The sequence below is a fragment of the Ambystoma mexicanum genome, chromosome 4p (genome assembly GCF_040938575.1).
Source record: "Ambystoma mexicanum isolate Mex_15411 chromosome 4p, UKY_AmexF1_1, whole genome shotgun sequence".
Taxonomy (NCBI): Eukaryota; Metazoa; Chordata; class Amphibia; order Caudata; family Ambystomatidae; genus Ambystoma; species Ambystoma mexicanum.
Genome location: NC_090927.1, coordinates 1,078,650,300 through 1,078,667,195, shown reverse-complemented (window position 1 = coordinate 1,078,667,195; position 16,896 = coordinate 1,078,650,300).

Below are 16,896 nucleotides of genomic sequence, written 5' to 3'. Positions count from 1 at the left end.
GCCTACCTACCCCCACTCACTCAGCCCCACCTCCTCTCCACAAAGACCCGTTCATCCAGCCCTACCTCCCCCACCTCCTCCTTCACCCTGCACTTCCACAGTCCCGCCTCTCTGCTTTCTTCCACCCTCTACCAGTGAACTCTTTTCATACCCACTGAACCTTTTAGAAGGAGTGCTGGCACCCACTATTCCATTTATGTGCCAAAAGCAGGATTCGAACCCAGACCCCCAGCGCTGTAACGCAAGCACTTAACCTCTAGGCCACTGCAGTTAGCTGGTATTTGGTGGAGCGGGGGGCCAGATGTTCTGTCCACATTTTCTTCAGTGAACATGTTTCACAATGCAAATGGGTATGCTCACAGGACCATGCAGAAGAATGATAAATACGCCCAAAAGGTGCTCTCAGAAAAACAGCCACCAGAGGCTCAAGCAGGTAAGTGCTTGGTCTTGGAATGCTGGGGGCCTGAGTTCTAATCCAATGTCTGGAATCTCTGGGCATGTTTTTTAAAAAAAATTGTAAAAAGTTTTTTTATTGAAAATGGGTATGCATTGCCGGCGCGATCAGCCAACAATTAATGCCCCTTCAATACCTGCATTCCTACTAACAGTTGTGCCTTTTTTTCCTGCACTCTGGCCTTCGTAACACCCATACAAAAGCTTGTCCCTCTGGCCCCAACAGACTGGAAAACAAGCAGGGGTAAAAGTGTAATCTACAGGTCATGGTGTATTTGATAATTGCACTGGGACTCAAACAGGACACCTTCTCGAGGCGCTGTGAGGCGACCACCGGCCCCTGCATAGCAAGCCAACCTGTATCAGCATCTCACCAGCAGCTGAACGTGTCGCCTGCAGGTTACACATAGGAGGCTGCAGTAGGTCCATTAACCCATTGGGCTGTCGACCCTCCTTCCTCAGAGAGCAGGAAACTGAATTTCCATGTTGCCTTCCTTTGGCACATTAGATCTATCTTTCACCCCAATTCAGAGCATGTGTTGCTTCACGGAGAGCTGATAATCATTGTGAGTTGTGAGCCACTAAAAGCTAAGCAGGTCAGTTAAATCTTTGCCTTTGTCATTGAAGTGTATTGATATGTGCAGGTGAGTCTTCTGTCCTGTGCTACTGTTTGTTTTCTTATTGCTGCTTGGTCATGATTCTTAAATGTAAACACTCTGCTCTCAAAAGTGAAAGCTTTGAAAGACTCTTGATATAACAAGCCTTTCCCACTCTTTGCCCTGGGGGTGAGAGGGCTGCTTTCTGCCTTTAACTTCCTCAATGTTGGGGTGTCTGGCTCCACCACTGACAACCAGGGGTAAATCCTGGAGGGAAACGGGCAGAGGTCTGCGCCCTGCGTCCTCCACGCGTCCCTAACGCTCCCAAACGCGACCACAGCCCTTACGGGCACAGCCCTATGTCCTATGCAACCCCTCTGGTGCAGCCACCCACACAACTTAGGGTTAGGATCTGTGCTCTTCCATGTAGGCCTGGCCACCTAGGCCCCAGAAAGTGTCACAGCCTGTTTTTGAAACCTTAGTGATGGTGGCCTAGGTGAAGATGATCTTGGTGGAATATTGATGCCTTTTTCCTCCCAGAAGCCACCCCGGGAGCATATTAAAATGAAGGGGTGTGCCTGCTCAGCTGCCCTCTCTTTAACCTCTCTGCCTTAGTGACATTAGTTCTGGGCTCTCCAGGCGAATGTGTCCATCCGGGAGAGAGCTAGGAATAGGACGTCTCTTTCTGCAGGTACAGTGGGGAAGACTCAGAGAGCTGCATGCCTGAGACATCTTTCCTTGTCCCTCGCTCATTGTTGTGTTCCCTAACTTCTAACTCTCTGCCAGGCCAGGCCCTGTTTCTTTTACTGCCAACCCCCCTGACCCCTCGTCTTCGACCGACTTCCCGCTCTATTATGCCTTCTCCTTTTTTGCTCTCTTCTATGGCCCTTTGAAAAGGAATGCAGGCCGAGCTAAGCCTCATGAAGGAAATCTACCAACAAAAGATGCACTCTTCACTTATGGGTTGAGCTGTGAGACGAGTAAGAAGGGCCGAAGGGGTGATTGGGTTGTTCAGCTGGGAGGCACCAGAGGCGTAGCCAGTATTGCCTACCAAATGGGGGCCGAAGCTAATGTAGTTGGGCCCACTGCACTGACAAAAATATCTGTAAATGACCACACAGCGCTGCTGATTGGGTATTTGCAGAATTTGGGTGGGCCTTGCCCCTCAAGCCCTACCCTGCCTCTGCTCTCACCCCCAGGGCAAAGTGTGGGAAAGGCTCGCTGCAGCAAGAGTCTTTCAAATCTTTCACTTTTGAGAACAGAGTGTTTACATTTAAAAATCATGAACAAGCAGCAATAAGAAGGCATGCAGTAACCTAGGACAGGAGACTGCCCTGTGCATATCAATACACCCCAATGAGAAAGGCAAAGATTTAACTGACCTGCTTAGCTATTAGTGGCTCACACATCTCAATGATTATCATCTCTGCGTGAAGCAAAACATCCTCTGAATTGGGGTGAAAGACAGATCTAATGTGCCAAAGGAAGGCAACATTGAAATTCAGTTTCTTGCTCTCTGAGGAAGGAGGGTCGACAGCCCAATGGGTTAATGCACCTCCTGCAGCCTCCTATGTGTTGCCTGCAGGCGACACATTCAGTGCTGGTGAGATGCTGATACAGGTTGGCTTGCTATGCAGGGGCCGGTGGTCACCTCACAGCGACTCGACAAGGTGTCCTGTTTGAGTCCCAGTGCAAATATCGTATCAACCATGACCCGTAGATTACACTTTTTCCCCCTTGTATTTTCCCCTCAGTTGGGGCCAGAGAGACAAGCTTTTGTATGGGTGTTCCCAAGGCCAGAGTGCAGAAAACAAAGGCACAACTGTTAGTAGGAATGCAGGTATTGAAGGGGCATTAACTGTTGGCTGATCGCGCAGGGCAATGCATACCTATTTTCAATTAAAAAAAAAAAAAACACATTTTTTAAATGCCCAGGAGGTTCCAGACATTGGATTAGAACTCTGGTCCCCAGCATCACAAGACCAAGCGCTTAGCAGTTGAGCCACTGATGGCTGTGCTCATGAGAGCTGCTTTTGGGCGTATATATCTTTCTTCTGCACGTCCCTGTGAGCATACCCATTTGCATTGTGAAATATGTTCACTGGAGAAAATGAGGATAGAACATCTGGCTCCCCGCTCCCCGCTCCCCGCTCCACCAAATACCAGCTAACTGCAGTGGCCTAGAGGTTAAGTGCTTGCCTTACAGCGCTGGGGGCCTGGGTTCGAGTCCTGCTTTCGGCACATAAACGCAATAGTGGGTGCCCACTCTCCTTCTAAAAGGTTCAGTGGGTATGAAAAGAGTTCCTTGGTAAAGGGAGAGTGGAAGAAAGCGAGAGGTGGGACTGAGGAAGTGCAGGGTAAAGGAGGAGGCGGGGCAGGCTAAAAGGGGAGGTAGGGCTGATTGAATGAGTCCCTGTGGAGAGAAGATGGGGCTGGGTGAGTGGGGGTAGGTCTAGGGAGGGTGGCAGAGAGGGGGGACTGTGGAAGTGCAGGGTAAGGAGGAGGAGGGGGAGGTAGAACTGGATGAAAAAAAAAATGTCAGCCCATGCTCTGGTCCCTTTTTCCTTCTCAATGCACCCTTCCCCCCACATTAGGGCCCTCCTACACACCCCCCTCTATAATGCAGGGCCCTCCTCCACCATCACACTATCACTAGGGCCCCCCCTTTATCCTACATCCTAGGGCCCCCCCTTTATCCTACATCCCCAGGCCTACCTACCCCCACTCACTCAGCCCCACCTCCTCTCCACAAAGACCCGTTCATCCAGCCCTACCTCCCCCACCTCCTCCTTCACCCTGCACTTCCACAGTCCCGCCTCTCTGCTTTCTTCCACCCTCTACCAGTGAACTCTTTTCATACCCACTGAACCTTTTAGAAGGAGTGCTGGCACCCACTATTCCATTTATGTGCCAAAAGCAGGATTCGAACCCAGACCCCCAGCGCTGTAACGCAAGCACTTAACCTCTAGGCCACTGCAGTTAGCTGGTATTTGGTGGAGCGGGGGGCCAGATGTTCTGTCCACATTTTCTTCAGTGAACATGTTTCACAATGCAAATGGGTATGCTCACAGGACCATGCAGAAGAATGATAAATACGCCCAAAAGGTGCTCTCAGAAAAACAGCCACCAGAGGCTCAAGCAGGTAAGTGCTTGGTCTTGGAATGCTGGGGGCCTGAGTTCTAATCCAATGTCTGGAATCTCTGGGCATGTTTTTTAAAAAAAATTGTAAAAAGTTTTTTTATTGAAAATGGGTATGCATTGCCGGCGCGATCAGCCAACAATTAATGCCCCTTCAATACCTGCATTCCTACTAACAGTTGTGCCTTTTTTTCCTGCACTCTGGCCTTCGTAACACCCATACAAAAGCTTGTCCCTCTGGCCCCAACAGACTGGAAAAAAAGCAGGGGTAAAAGTGTAATCTACAGGTCATGGTGTATTTGATAATTGCACTGGGACTCAAACAGGACACCTTCTCGAGGCGCTGTGAGGCGACCACCGGCCCCTGCATAGCAAGCCAACCTGTATCAGCATCTCACCAGCAGCTGAACGTGTCGCCTGCAGGTTACACATAGGAGGCTGCAGTAGGTCCATTAACCCATTGGGCTGTCGACCCTCCTTCCTCAGAGAGCAGGAAACTGAATTTCCATGTTGCCTTCCTTTGGCACATTAGATCTATCTTTCACCCCAATTCAGAGCATGTGTTGCTTCACGGAGAGCTGATAATCATTGTGAGTTGTGAGCCACTAAAAGCTAAGCAGGTCAGTTAAATCTTTGCCTTTGTCATTGAAGTGTATTGATATGTGCAGGTGAGTCTTCTGTCCTGTGCTACTGTTTGTTTTCTTATTGCTGCTTGGTCATGATTCTTAAATGTAAACACTCTGCTCTCAAAAGTGAAAGCTTTGAAAGACTCTTGATATAACAAGCCTTTCCCACTCTTTGCCCTGGGGGTGAGAGGGCTGCTTTCTGCCTTTAACTTCCTCAATGTTGGGGTGTCTGGCTCCACCACTGACAACCAGGGGTAAATCCTGGAGGGAAACGGGCAGAGGTCTGCGCCCTGCGTCCTCCACGCGTCCCTAACGCTCCCAAACGCGACCACAGCCCTTACGGGCACAGCCCTATGTCCTATGCAGCCCCTCTGGTGCAGCCACCCACACAACTTAGGGTTAGGATCTGTGCTCTTCCATGTAGGCCTGGCCACCTAGGCCCCAGAAAGTGTCACAGCCTGTTTTTGAAACCTTAGTGATGGTGGCCTAGGTGAAGATGATCTTGGTGGAATATTGATGCCTTTTTCCTCCCAGAAGCCACCCCGGGAGCATATTAAAATGAAGGGGTGTGCCTGCTCAGCTGCCCTCTCTTTAACCTCTCTGCCTTAGTGACATTAGTTCTGGGCTCTCCAGGCGAATGTGTCCATCCGGGAGAGAGCTAGGAATAGGACGTCTCTTTCTGCAGGTACAGTGGGGAAGACTCAGAGAGCTGCATGCCTGAGACATCTTTCCTTGTCCCTCGCTCATTGTTGTGTTCCCTAACTTCTAACTCTCTGCCAGGCCAGGCCCTGTTTCTTTTACTGCCAACCCCCCTGACCCCTCGTCTTCGACCGACTTCCCGCTCTATTATGCCTTCTCCTTTTTTGCTCTCTTCTATGGCCCTTTGAAAAGGAATGCAGGCCGAGCTAAGCCTCATGAAGGAAATCTACCAACAAAAGATGCACTCTTCACTTATGGGTTGAGCTGTGAGACGAGTAAGAAGGGCCGAAGGGGTGATTGGGTTGTTCAGCTGGGAGGCACCAGAGGCGTAGCCAGTATTGCCTACCAAATGGGGGCCGAAGCTAATGTAGTTGGGCCCACTGCACTGACAAAAATATCTGTAAATGACCACACAGCGCTGCTGATTGGGTATTTGCAGAATTTGGGTGGGCCTTGCCCCTCAAGCCCTACCCTGCCTCTGCTCTCACCCCCAGGGCAAAGTGTGGGAAAGGCTCGCTGCAGCAAGAGTCTTTCAAATCTTTCACTTTTGAGAACAGAGTGTTTACATTTAAAAATCATGAACAAGCAGCAATAAGAAGGCATGCAGTAACCTAGGACAGGAGACTGCCCTGTGCATATCAATACACCCCAATGAGAAAGGCAAAGATTTAACTGACCTGCTTAGCTATTAGTGGCTCACACATCTCAATGATTATCATCTCTGCGTGAAGCAAAACATCCTCTGAATTGGGGTGAAAGACAGATCTAATGTGCCAAAGGAAGGCAACATTGAAATTCAGTTTCTTGCTCTCTGAGGAAGGAGGGTCGACAGCCCAATGGGTTAATGCACCTCCTGCAGCCTCCTATGTGTTGCCTGCAGGCGACACATTCAGTGCTGGTGAGATGCTGATACAGGTTGGCTTGCTATGCAGGGGCCGGTGGTCACCTCACAGCGACTCGACAAGGTGTCCTGTTTGAGTCCCAGTGCAAATATCGTATCAACCATGACCCGTAGATTACACTTTTTCCCCCTTGTATTTTCCCCTCAGTTGGGGCCAGAGAGACAAGCTTTTGTATGGGTGTTCCCAAGGCCAGAGTGCAGAAAACAAAGGCACAACTGTTAGTAGGAATGCAGGTATTGAAGGGGCATTAACTGTTGGCTGATCGCGCAGGGCAATGCATACCTATTTTCAATTAAAAAAAAAAAAAACACATTTTTTAAATGCCCAGGAGGTTCCAGACATTGGATTAGAACTCTGGTCCCCAGCATCACAAGACCAAGCGCTTAGCAGTTGAGCCACTGATGGCTGTGCTCATGAGAGCTGCTTTTGGGCGTATATATCTTTCTTCTGCACGTCCCTGTGAGCATACCCATTTGCATTGTGAAATATGTTCACTGGAGAAAATGAGGATAGAACATCTGGCTCCCCGCTCCCCGCTCCCCGCTCCACCAAATACCAGCTAACTGCAGTGGCCTAGAGGTGAAGTGCTTGCCTTACAGCGCTGGGGGCCTGGGTTCGAGTCCTGCTTTCGGCACATAAACGCAATAGTGGGTGCCCACTCTCCTTCTAAAAGGTTCAGTGGGTATGAAAAGAGTTCCTTGGTAAAGGGAGAGTGGAAGAAAGCGAGAGGTGGGACTGAGGAAGTGCAGGGTAAAGGAGGAGGCGGGGCAGGCTAAAAGGGGAGGTAGGGCTGATTGAATGAGTCCCTGTGGAGAGAAGATGGGGCTGGGTGAGTGGGGGTAGGTCTAGGGAGGGTGGCAGAGAGGGGGGACTGTGGAAGTGCAGGGTAAGGAGGAGGAGGGGGAGGTAGAACTGGATGAAAAAAAAAATGTCAGCCCATGCTCTGGTCCCTTTTTCCTTCTCAATGCACCCTTCCCCCCACATTAGGGCCCTCCTACACACCCCCCTCTATAATGCAGGGCCCTCCTCCACCATCACACTATCACTAGGGCCCCCCCTTTATCCTACATCCTAGGGCCCCCCCTTTATCCTACATCCCCAGGCCTACCTACCCCCACTCACTCAGCCCCACCTCCTCTCCACAAAGACCCGTTCATCCAGCCCTACCTCCCCCACCTCCTCCTTCACCCTGCACTTCCACAGTCCCGCCTCTCTGCTTTCTTCCACCCTCTACCAGTGAACTCTTTTCATACCCACTGAACCTTCTGCTTTCTTCCACCCTCTACCAGTGAACTCTTTTCATACCCACTGAACCTTTTAGAAGGAGTGCTGGCACCCACTATTCCGTTTATGTGCCAAAAGCAGGATTCGAACCCAGACCCCCAGCGCTGTAACGCAAGCACTTAACCTCTAGGCCACTGCAGTTAGCTGGTATTTGGTGGAGCGGGGGGCCAGATGTTCTGTCCACATTTTCTTCAGTGAACATGTTTCACAATGCAAATGGGTATGCTCACAGGACCATGCAGAAGAATGATAAATACGCCCAAAAGGTGCTCTCAGAAAAACAGCCACCAGAGGCTCAAGCAGGTAAGTGCTTGGTCTTGGAATGCTGGGGGCCTGAGTTCTAATCCAATGTCTGGAATCTCTGGGCATGTTTTTTAAAAAAAATTGTAAAAAGTTTTTTTATTGAAAATGGGTATGCATTGCCGGCGCGATCAGCCAACAATTAATGCCCCTTCAATACCTGCATTCCTACTAACAGTTGTGCCTTTTTTTCCTGCACTCTGGCCTTCGTAACACCCATACAAAAGCTTGTCCCTCTGGCCCCAACAGACTGGAAAAAAAGCAGGGGTAAAAGTGTAATCTACAGGTCATGGTGTATTTGATAATTGCACTGGGACTCAAACAGGACACCTTCTCGAGGCGCTGTGAGGCGACCACCGGCCCCTGCATAGCAAGCCAACCTGTATCAGCATCTCACCAGCAGCTGAACGTGTCGCCTGCAGGTTACACATAGGAGGCTGCAGTAGGTCCATTAACCCATTGGGCTGTCGACCCTCCTTCCTCAGAGAGCAGGAAACTGAATTTCCATGTTGCCTTCCTTTGGCACATTAGATCTATCTTTCACCCCAATTCAGAGCATGTGTTGCTTCACGGAGAGCTGATAATCATTGTGAGTTGTGAGCCACTAAAAGCTAAGCAGGTCAGTTAAATCTTTGCCTTTGTCATTGAAGTGTATTGATATGTGCAGGTGAGTCTTCTGTCCTGTGCTACTGTTTGTTTTCTTATTGCTGCTTGGTCATGATTCTTAAATGTAAACACTCTGCTCTCAAAAGTGAAAGCTTTGAAAGACTCTTGATATAACAAGCCTTTCCCACTCTTTGCCCTGGGGGTGAGAGGGCTGCTTTCTGCCTTTAACTTCCTCAATGTTGGGGTGTCTGGCTCCACCACTGACAACCAGGGGTAAATCCTGGAGGGAAACGGGCAGAGGTCTGCGCCCTGCGTCCTCCACGCGTCCCTAACGCTCCCAAACGCGACCACAGCCCTTACGGGCACAGCCCTATGTCCTATGCAGCCCCTCTGGTGCAGCCACCCACACAACTTAGGGTTAGGATCTGTGCTCTTCCATGTAGGCCTGGCCACCTAGGCCCCAGAAAGTGTCACAGCCTGTTTTTGAAACCTTAGTGATGGTGGCCTAGGTGAAGATGATCTTGGTGGAATATTGATGCCTTTTTCCTCCCAGAAGCCACCCCGGGAGCATATTAAAATGAAGGGGTGTGCCTGCTCAGCTGCCCTCTCTTTAACCTCTCTGCCTTAGTGACATTAGTTCTGGGCTCTCCAGGCGAATGTGTCCATCCGGGAGAGAGCTAGGAATAGGACGTCTCTTTCTGCAGGTACAGTGGGGAAGACTCAGAGAGCTGCATGCCTGAGACATCTTTCCTTGTCCCTCGCTCATTGTTGTGTTCCCTAACTTCTAACTCTCTGCCAGGCCAGGCCCTGTTTCTTTTACTGCCAACCCCCCTGACCCCTCGTCTTCGACCGACTTCCCGCTCTATTATGCCTTCTCCTTTTTTGCTCTCTTCTATGGCCCTTTGAAAAGGAATGCAGGCCGAGCTAAGCCTCATGAAGGAAATCTACCAACAAAAGATGCACTCTTCACTTATGGGTTGAGCTGTGGACGAGTAAGAAGGGCCGAAGGGGTGATTGGGTTGTTCAGCTGGGAGGCACCAGAGGCGTAGCCAGTATTGCCTACCAAATGGGGGCCGAAGCTAATGTAGTTGGGCCCACTGCACTGACAAAAATATCTGTAAATGACCACACAGCGCTGCTGATTGGGTATTTGCAGAATTTGGGTGGGCCTTGCCCCTCAAGCCCTACCCTGCCTCTGCTCTCACCCCCAGGGCAAAGTGTGGGAAAGGCTCGCTGCAGCAAGAGTCTTTCAAATCTTTCACTTTTGAGAACAGAGTGTTTACATTTAAAAATCATGAACAAGCAGCAATAAGAAGGCATGCAGTAACCTAGGACAGGAGACTGCCCTGTGCATATCAATACACCCCAATGAGAAAGGCAAAGATTTAACTGACCTGCTTAGCTATTAGTGGCTCACACATCTCAATGATTATCATCTCTGCGTGAAGCAAAACATCCTCTGAATTGGGGTGAAAGACAGATCTAATGTGCCAAAGGAAGGCAACATTGAAATTCAGTTTCTTGCTCTCTGAGGAAGGAGGGTCGACAGCCCAATGGGTTAATGCACCTCCTGCAGCCTCCTATGTGTTGCCTGCAGGCGACACATTCAGTGCTGGTGAGATGCTGATACAGGTTGGCTTGCTATGCAGGGGCCGGTGGTCACCTCACAGCGACTCGACAAGGTGTCCTGTTTGAGTCCCAGTGCAAATATCGTATCAACCATGACCCGTAGATTACACTTTTTCCCCCTTGTATTTTCCCCTCAGTTGGGGCCAGAGAGACAAGCTTTTGTATGGGTGTTCCCAAGGCCAGAGTGCAGAAAACAAAGGCACAACTGTTAGTAGGAATGCAGGTATTGAAGGGGCATTAACTGTTGGCTGATCGCGCAGGGCAATGCATACCTATTTTCAATTAAAAAAAAAAAAACACATTTTTTAAATGCCCAGGAGGTTCCAGACATTGGATTAGAACTCTGGTCCCCAGCATCACAAGACCAAGCGCTTAGCAGTTGAGCCACTGATGGCTGTGCTCATGAGAGCTGCTTTTGGGCGTATATATCTTTCTTCTGCACGCCCCTGTGAGCATACCCATTTGCATTGTGAAATATGTTCACTGGAGAAAATGAGGATAGAACATCTGGCTCCCCGCTCCCCGCTCCCCGCTCCACCAAATACCAGCTAACTGCAGTGGCCTAGAGGTTAAGTGCTTGCCTTACAGCGCTGGGGGCCTGGGTTCGAGTCCTGCTTTCGGCACATAAACGCAATAGTGGGTGCCCACTCTCCTTCTAAAAGGTTCAGTGGGTATGAAAAGAGTTCCTTGGTAAAGGGAGAGTGGAAGAAAGCGAGAGGTGGGACTGAGGAAGTGCAGGGTAAAGGAGGAGGCGGGGCAGGCTAAAAGGGGAGGTAGGGCTGATTGAATGAGTCCCTGTGGAGAGAAGATGGGGCTGGGTGAGTGGGGGTAGGTCTAGGGAGGGTGGCAGAGAGGTGGGACTGTGGAAGTGCAAGGTAAGGAGGAGGAGGGGGAGGTAGAACTGGATGAAAAAAAAAATGTCAGCCCATGCTCTGGTCCCTTTTTCCTTCTCAATGCACCCTTCCCCCCACATTAGGGCCCTCCTACACACCCCCCTCTATAATGCAGGGCCCTCCTCCACCATCACACTATCACTAGGGCCCCCCCTTTATCCTACATCCTAGGGCCCCCCCTTTATCCTACATCCCCAGGCCTACCTACCCCCACTCACTCAGCCCCACCTCCTCTCCACAAAGACCCGTTCATCCAGCCCTACCTCCCCCGCCTCCTCCTTCACCCTGCACTTCCACAGTCCCGCCTCTCTGCTTTCTTCCACCCTCTACCAGTGAACTCTTTTCATACCCACTGAACCTTCTGCTTTCTTCCACCCTCTACCAGTGAACTCTTTTCATACCCACTGAACCTTTTAGAAGGAGTGCTGGCACCCACTATTCCGTTTATGTGCCGAAAGCAGGATTCGAACCCAGACCCCCAGCGCTGTAACGCAAGCACTTAACCTCTAGGCCACTGCAGTTAGCTGGTATTTGGTGGAGCGGGGGGCCAGATGTTCTGTCCACATTTTCTTCAGTGAACATGTTTCACAATGCAAATGGGTATGCTCACAGGACCATGCAGAAGAATGATAAATACGCCCAAAAGGTGCTCTCAGAAAAACAGCCACCAGAGGCTCAAGCAGGTAAGTGCTTGGTCTTGGAATGCTGGGGGCCTGAGTTCTAATCCAATGTCTGGAATCTCTGGGCATGTTTTTTAAAAAAAATTGTAAAAAGTTTTTTTATTGAAAATGGGTATGCATTGCCGGCGCGATCAGCCAACAATTAATGCCCCTTCAATACCTGCATTCCTACTAACAGTTGTGCCTTTTTTTCCTGCACTCTGGCCTTCGTAACACCCATACAAAAGCTTGTCCCTCTGGCCCCAACAGACTGGAAAAAAAGCAGGGGTAAAAGTGTAATCTACAGGTCATGGTGTATTTGATAATTGCACTGGGACTCAAACAGGACACCTTCTCAAGGCGCTGTGAGGCGACCACCGGCCCCTGCATAGCAAGCCAACCTGTATCAGCATCTCACCAGCAGCTGAACGTGTCGCCTGCAGGTTACACATAGGAGGCTGCAGTAGGTCCATTAACCCATTGGGCTGTCGACCCTCCTTCCTCAGAGAGCAGGAAACTGAATTTCCATGTTGCCTTCCTTTGGCACATTAGATCTATCTTTCACCCCAATTCAGAGCATGTGTTGCTTCACGGAGAGCTGATAATCATTGTGAGTTGTGAGCCACTAAAAGCTAAGCAGGTCAGTTAAATCTTTGCCTTTGTCATTGAAGTGTATTGATATGTGCAGGTGAGTCTTCTGTCCTGTGCTACTGTTTGTTTTCTTATTGCTGCTTGGTCATGATTCTTAAATGTAAACACTCTGCTCTCAAAAGTGAAAGCTTTGAAAGACTCTTGATATAACAAGCCTTTCCCACTCTTTGCCCTGGGGGTGAGAGGGCTGCTTTCTGCCTTTAACTTCCTCAATGTTGGGGTGTCTGGCTCCACCACTGACAACCAGGGGTAAATCCTGGAGGGAAACGGGCAGAGGTCTGCGCCCTGCGTCCTCCACGCGTCCCTAACGCTCCCAAACGCGACCACAGCCCTTACGGGCACAGCCCTATGTCCTATGCAGCCCCTCTGGTGCAGCCACCCACACAACTTAGGGTTAGGATCTGTGCTCTTCCATGTAGGCCTGGCCACCTAGGCCCCAGAAAGTGTCACAGCCTGTTTTTGAAACCTTAGTGATGGTGGCCTAGGTGAAGATGATCTTGGTGGAATATTGATGCCTTTTTCCTCCCAGAAGCCACCCCGGGAGCATATTAAAATGAAGGGGTGTGCCTGCTCAGCTGCCCTCTCTTTAACCTCTCTGCCTTAGTGACATTAGTTCTGGGCTCTCCAGGCGAATGTGTCCATCCGGGAGAGAGCTAGGAATAGGACGTCTCTTTCTGCAGGTACAGTGGGGAAGACTCAGAGAGCTGCATGCCTGAGACATCTTTCCTTGTCCCTCGCTCATTGTTGTGTTCCCTAACTTCTAACTCTCTGCCAGGCCAGGCCCTGTTTCTTTTACTGCCAACCCCCCTGACCCCTCGTCTTCGACCGACTTCCCGCTCTATTATGCCTTCTCCTTTTTTGCTCTCTTCTATGGCCCTTTGAAAAGGAATGCAGGCCGAGCTAAGCCTCATGAAGGAAATCTACCAACAAAAGATGCACTCTTCACTTATGGGTTGAGCTGTGAGACGAGTAAGAAGGGCCGAAGGGGTGATTGGGTTGTTCAGCTGGGAGGCACCAGAGGCGTAGCCAGTATTGCCTACCAAATGGGGGCCGAAGCTAATGTAGTTGGGCCCACTGCACTGACAAAAATATCTGTAAATGACCACACAGCGCTGCTGATTGGGTATTTGCAGAATTTGGGTGGGCCTTGCCCCTCAAGCCCTACCCTGCCTCTGCTCTCACCCCCAGGGCAAAGTGTGGGAAAGGCTCGCTGCAGCAAGAGTCTTTCAAATCTTTCACTTTTGAGAACAGAGTGTTTACATTTAAAAATCATGAACAAGCAGCAATAAGAAGGCATGCAGTAACCTAGGACAGGAGACTGCCCTGTGCATATCAATACACCCCAATGAGAAAGGCAAAGATTTAACTGACCTGCTTAGCTATTAGTGGCTCACACATCTCAATGATTATCATCTCTGCGTGAAGCAAAACATCCTCTGAATTGAGGTGAAAGACAGATCTAATGTGCCAAAGGAAGGCAACATTGAAATTCAGTTTCTTGCTCTCTGAGGAAGGAGGGTCGACAGCCCAATGGGTTAATGCACCTCCTGCAGCCTCCTATGTGTTGCCTGCAGGCGACACATTCAGTGCTGGTGAGATGCTGATACAGGTTGGCTTGCTATGCAGGGGCCGGTGGTCACCTCACAGCGACTCGACAAGGTGTCCTGTTTGAGTCCCAGTGCAAATATCGTATCAACCATGACCCGTAGATTACACTTTTTCCCCCTTGTATTTTCCTCTCAGTTGGGGCCAGAGAGACACGCTTTTGTATGGGTGTTCCCAAGGCCAGAGTGCAGAAAACAAAGGCACAACTGTTAGTAGGAATGCAGGTATTGAAGGGGCATTAACTGTTGGCTGATCGCGCAGGGCAATGCATACCTATTTTCAATTAAAAAAAAAAAAAACACATTTTTTAAATGCCCAGGAGGTTCCAGACATTGGATTAGAACTCTGGTCCCCAGCATCACAAGACCAAGCGCTTAGCAGTTGAGCCACTGATGGCTGTGCTCATGAGAGCTGCTTTTGGGCGTATATATCTTTCTTCTGCACGCCCCTGTGAGCATACCCATTTGCATTGTGAAATATGTTCACTGGAGAAAATGAGGATAGAACATCTGGCTCCCCGCTCCCCGCTCCCCGCTCCACCAAATACCAGCTAACTGCAGTGGCCTAGAGGTTAAGTGCTTGCCTTACAGCGCTGGGGGCCTGGGTTCGAGTCCTGCTTTCGGCACATAAACGCAATAGTGGGTGCCCACTCTCCTTCTAAAAGGTTCAGTGGGTATGAAAAGAGTTGCTTGGTAAAGGGAGAGTGGAAGAAAGCGAGAGGTGGGACTGAGGAAGTGCAGGGTAAAGGAGGAGGCGGGGCAGGCTAAAAGGGGAGGTAGGGCTGATTGAATGAGTCCCTGTGGAGAGAAGATGGGGCTGGGTGAGTGGGGGTAGGTCTAGGGAGGGTGGCAGAGAGGTGGGACTGTGGAAGTGCAAGGTAAGGAGGAGGAGGGGGAGGTAGAACTGGATGAAAAAAAAAATGTCAGCCCATGCTCTGGTCCCTTTTTCCTTCTCAATGCACCCTTCCCCCCACATTAGGGCCCTCCTACACACCCCCCTCTATAATGCAGGGCCCTCCTCCACCATCACACTATCACTAGGGCCCCCCCTTTATCCTACATCCTAGGGCCCCCCCTTTATCCTACATCCCCAGGCCTACCTACCCCCACTCACTCACTCAGCCCCACCTCCTCTCCACAAAGACCCGTTCATCCAGCCCTACCTCCCCCGCCTCCTCCTTCACCCTGCACTTCCACAGTCCCGCCTCTCTGCTTTCTTCCACCCTCTACCAGTGAACTCTTTTCATACCCACTGAACCTTCTGCTTTCTTCCACCCTCTACCAGTGAACTCTTTTCATACCCACTGAACCTTTTAGAAGGAGTGCTGGCACCCACTATTCCGTTTATGTGCCAAAAGCAGGATTCGAACCCAGACCCCCAGCGCTGTAACGCAAGCACTTAACCTCTAGGCCACTGCAGTTAGCTGGTATTTGGTGGAGCGGGGGGCCAGATGTTCTGTCCACATTTTCTTCAGTGAACATGTTTCACAATGCAAATGGGTATGCTCACAGGACCATGCAGAAGAATGATAAATACGCCCAAAAGGTGCTCTCAGAAAAACAGCCACCAGAGGCTCAAGCAGGTAAGTGCTTGGTCTTGGAATGCTGGGGGCCTGAGTTCTAATCCAATGTCTGGAATCTCTGGGCATGTTTTTTAAAAAAAATTGTAAAAAGTTTTTTTATTGAAAATGGGTATGCATTGCCGGCGCGATCAGCCAACAATTAATGCCCCTTCAATACCTGCATTCCTACTAACAGTTGTGCCTTTTTTTCCTGCACTCTGGCCTTCGTAACACCCATACAAAAGCTTGTCCCTCTGGCCCCAACAGACTGGAAAAAAAGCAGGGGTAAAAGTGTAATCTACAGGTCATGGTGTATTTGATAATTGCACTGGGACTCAAACAGGACACCTTCTCGAGGCGCTGTGAGGCGACCACCGGCCCCTGCATAGCAAGCCAACCTGTATCAGCATCTCACCAGCAGCTGAACGTGTCGCCTGCAGGTTACACATAGGAGGCTGCAGTAGGTCCATTAACCCATTGGGCTGTCGACCCTCCTTCCTCAGAGAGCAGGAAACTGAATTTCCATGTTGCCTTCCTTTGGCACATTAGATCTATCTTTCACCCCAATTCAGAGCATGTGTTGCTTCACGGAGAGCTGATAATCATTGTGAGTTGTGAGCCACTAAAAGCTAAGCAGGTCAGTTAAATCTTTGCCTTTGTCATTGAAGTGTATTGATATGTGCAGGTGAGTCTTCTGTCCTGTGCTACTGTTTGTTTTCTTATTGCTGCTTGGTCATGATTCTTAAATGTAAACACTCTGCTCTCAAAAGTGAAAGCTTTGAAAGACTCTTGATATAACAAGCCTTTCCCACTCTTTGCCCTGGGGGTGAGAGGGCTGCTTTCTGCCTTTAACTTCCTCAATGTTGGGGTGTCTGGCTCCACCACTGACAACCAGGGGTATATCCTGGAGGGAAACGGGCAGAGGTCTGCGCCCTGCGTCCTCCACGCGTCCCTAACGCTCCCAAACGCGACCACAGCCCTTACGGGCACAGCCCTATGTCCTATGCAGCCCCTCTGGTGCAGCCACCCACACAACTTAGGGTTAGGATCTGTGCTCTTCCATGTAGGCCTGGCCACCTAGGCCCCAGAAAGTGTCACAGCCTGTTTTTGAAACCTTAGTGATGGTGGCCTAGGTGAAGATGATCTTGGTGGAATATTGATGCCTTTTTCCTCCCAGAAGCCACCCCGGGAGCATATTAAAATGAAGGGGTGTGCCTGCTCAGCTGCCCTCTCTTTAACCTCTCTGCCTTAGTGACATTAGTTCTGGGCTCTCCAGGCGAATGTGTCCATCCGG